This window comes from Urocitellus parryii, chromosome 7 (assembly GCF_045843805.1).
Source record: "Urocitellus parryii isolate mUroPar1 chromosome 7, mUroPar1.hap1, whole genome shotgun sequence".
Classification (NCBI taxonomy): Eukaryota; Metazoa; Chordata; class Mammalia; order Rodentia; family Sciuridae; genus Urocitellus; species Urocitellus parryii.
In genome coordinates, this window is record NC_135537.1 from 152,765,797 (window position 1) to 152,769,417 (window position 3,621).

Below are 3,621 nucleotides of genomic sequence, written 5' to 3' on the forward strand. Positions count from 1 at the left end.
AGTTAGCTTGCAGCCACATGCTCCCAACTGGAGATTCTATTGCAAAGTTATCTAAGAGCAGGATGCTCTCGGCTCCAGAGGCCAAAAAAAAAAGGCAGGTCAAGGGCCCCGAGGGAGCTCAGCACCTTAGGACAGCCACTTCCCAGCACTTGCCCCGCCCCAGGGTGGGAAATAGGACTTCTGGGTTGCAAGTTTCAGCAAAAAAAAAAGAAAAGAAAAGAAAAGGAAGTTATCATCAGGATGCTGGTGACCTCTGAGGACTCAGGGAGCGGATCGGGGCCGCATCTCACTATGGCTGCGAAGGCAGGGATGAGCTGGGCGAGCCTCGCTCTCTGCCCCCCGCCTCTGCTTCTCTCCAGTCTTGGCCCCACTTTTCTGGCTCCCTGTAGGCGGACATTCTCCAGATCGGAGAAAACATGCAGCCGCCAGTTCCCAGGTTTCCGCTCCTGTAGCTTCCAAGAACTGACTTTTGGTGCCGGGGACAAAAAAAATAAATCCCCATGAGATGGAACTCGTGTCCCCCCCGATTGACACAAGGGTGGTGAGGGACCCCAGCAGTTGCTGCAAGAGTCACAGGACTTGGATGGGGACTGGGAAGGAGCCCTCCCCCGATGCCAGTCAGCGCCACCCGAGATGCTTTTCCTCTTTATTCAGGGACTTGAAAAAGGCCCTTGACCTCTCTGTGTTTTGGAAACACTGAAGTGAGACACTGGCCTAGGGTCCATCAGGGCAGCGAGTCTGACTGTTTTGTTCACTGATAGATCCCCAGTGCCTAATCCCAGTGCCGGGAACAGGATCGTGTTCAATAACTATCCACCAAATAAATAAACGGATGGTAACTCCCTTGTAGAATTATTAGGAGGATTAATTGAGAGAATAAAAAGAGCTCACACTTATGTTCCAGGAATCGTCCTAAGCATGTAATATTAACGTGCGTCGGGTACACTTCGCACGGGGCCCGTGCACACACCTAAGACAAAACTCAGGTCCCGGGAAGTTAAGCAACTGGCCCAAGCTCCAGAGCTAGTGAACAGCAAAATCAGGACTCGGAATCTGGGGCTTTCTCGACCACGACGGTGCCCTCCCGCTGCATGGACATTCTCTAGTCCAGCAGTTGCTGACTGCAGGCCGTGAGTTTGGGGATGCAGAGAAGGGTGAGAATAAATGTGGGGGATGAAGTCTGTGTTCACACGTATAAAATGTCCTGATCTCAAACCGCATGAACGTGCTGACCACAGACACTTTGGTGAGATCAAATCGAGAATATTGATCATCACTGTTCTATTTTCTCAGTCAACGAATACTACAAGCATACCTGCTATTATGGGAGAGATTTGTGAAATGTTAATTTTGGTAGAAACATCCACTTAAAGAACCTCTGTGTTAGGACAACCTCCTTGTGTGACAGATGAGAGTCAAGGTCCTCCAAGGTCACACCATAAGTAGGAGTGGACTCAGGACTAGGACCCTTGTCCCAGGACCCACACGATTTCCAGACAGACAGGGAGATAGATCTCTTCCACTCTGGCAGGACCGAGAACCAGAGAGGGTGCCAACTGCCCGGCAGCCAGGAGGGGGCGCTCCACTCTGGCCGGCCCTTGGAGGACAATTTGGCACTTTCTAGTGAAGCTGACCAGCAAGTGCATTTTTAGGATTAGACCCTGAGCATGCCAACAAGGAGACATGCTCAAGACTCTGAACTGGCACTTTAAAAAATGGAAATAGGTAAATGACCATCCAGCGAAGAGCACATAGAAGTAGTCAGTGACTTTCTATCCAGCAATTGGAAAGAATAATCCAGAGTCACGTCCCTCCACAGGAAAAAACCTCACAGTGGGAAATAAAACCATCTTGGCTGGTCCTTGACTGTTATTTATTTATTTATTTTTTCCTGGGCTGGGGACCAAACCCAAGGCCTCTGTGCATGCCAGGCAACTGCTCTACCACCGAGCCATGTCCCCAGCCCATTGTCCTTGACTTCTTGTGAGAGAGCTTAGTCCCTTCCCCTGCCTGGGCCTCAGTTTCCTCATCTGTAATATGGGGCCTTGCGATCAGATCAATGGTTTTCCAACTGTGTTTGGACAAAGCCCCAGGGAGGCCTCACTGGTTCCATGAATGTTTGGTTCAAATGTCATCTTTCAAAAAAATATTGGAAACCTAACTGGGTGCAGTGGCACATGCCTGTAATCCCAGCAGCTGGGGAGGCTGAGATGGGAGGATTGTGCATTCAAAGCCAGACTCAGCAACAGTGAGGCACTAAGCAACTCATTGAGACCCTGTCTCTAATAAAATACAAACTAGGGCTGGGGAGGGAGCTCAGTGGTCAAGTGCTCCTGAGTTCAACCCCTGGTACCCCCTACACACACACCCCCCAAAAAAAATTAAACCTGGAAATCACCATGCACACTCCCCTGTGCTTTGTACCAAATATCAGCCCTGTACAGATCAGCACAGTGATAATACATAACGTCCACTTTGCCTATTCTGCTAGAAAACCCGAATTAGCCTCTCCTGCCTTCTGGGTTTAATTGAATCATATCCTGAGACCGAGAGGAGAGCAGCTGTTAAAATCTGTTGCCTTTTCCCACTGTTTAGTGGGAAGAGTCAAGATTTTTTTTTAAAATATTGTGTAACAAAGACAAAACAGCAATAATTTGTATGTGGTGGAAGATGATCACTGTCATCCATCACCATATTTCAAAATTGTACTTCTTCATTATTTAAACATTATTCACTAATGCAATAAAAGTTTTAAATACATTTTTTTTTCATCAGGGATGATTTTTAAATAACAGAAAACTTATACAGGTAGTACTAACTGTTCCTATATCTTGGGGGCGTTGAATCCAGGAGGACTTTACCACTGAGCTACATTCCCAGCCTTTTATAAATTTAAAATTTAAATTAAAAAATAAATCTTTTGATATTTTATATCCATATACTTTTATAAAAATAAATCTGTTTTTTTATTTTGAGACAAATTCTCATCAAGTTGCTGAAGCTGACTTTGAACTTGCAATCCTCCCACCTCAGTCTCCAGAGTCACAGGAATTATAGATGTGGGCCATTGCATTTAGCCGGTGCCAACAGTTTCTAAATAGCCCTGTGCTGGTGTTCATTTCTCCTAATATTATCATCAGACACAACATGGTACATTTGTCAAAAATAAGAAACCAGTTTGTCACTGTGGTGCACGCCTGTAATCCTAGCCTGTAATCCCTCCCAGACTCGGGAGGCTGAGGCAGGAGGAATGTGAGTTACAAGCCAGCCTCAGCAACAGCGATGTGCTAAGTAACTTGGTGAGACCCTATCTCTAAATAGAATACAAAATTGGGCCGGGGATGTGGCTCAGTGGTTGAGTGCCCCTGAGTTCAATCCCCGATACTAAAACAAAAAAAAAAAAAAAAAACCCTAAGAAACCAACAGGGGTCTATTACTACCAACTAAATTCCAGATTTTATTCTATTTCATCAGTTTTCCCACTAATGTCTTTTTTCTCTCCCAGGATCCTATCCAGAATATCACATTGCATTTAGTGAAATCTATATTTTCATCAGTCTTAATGTTTTCATATAAGTAATCCTATAAGTGTAAGCATAGAAATTTATTATTTATTTATTA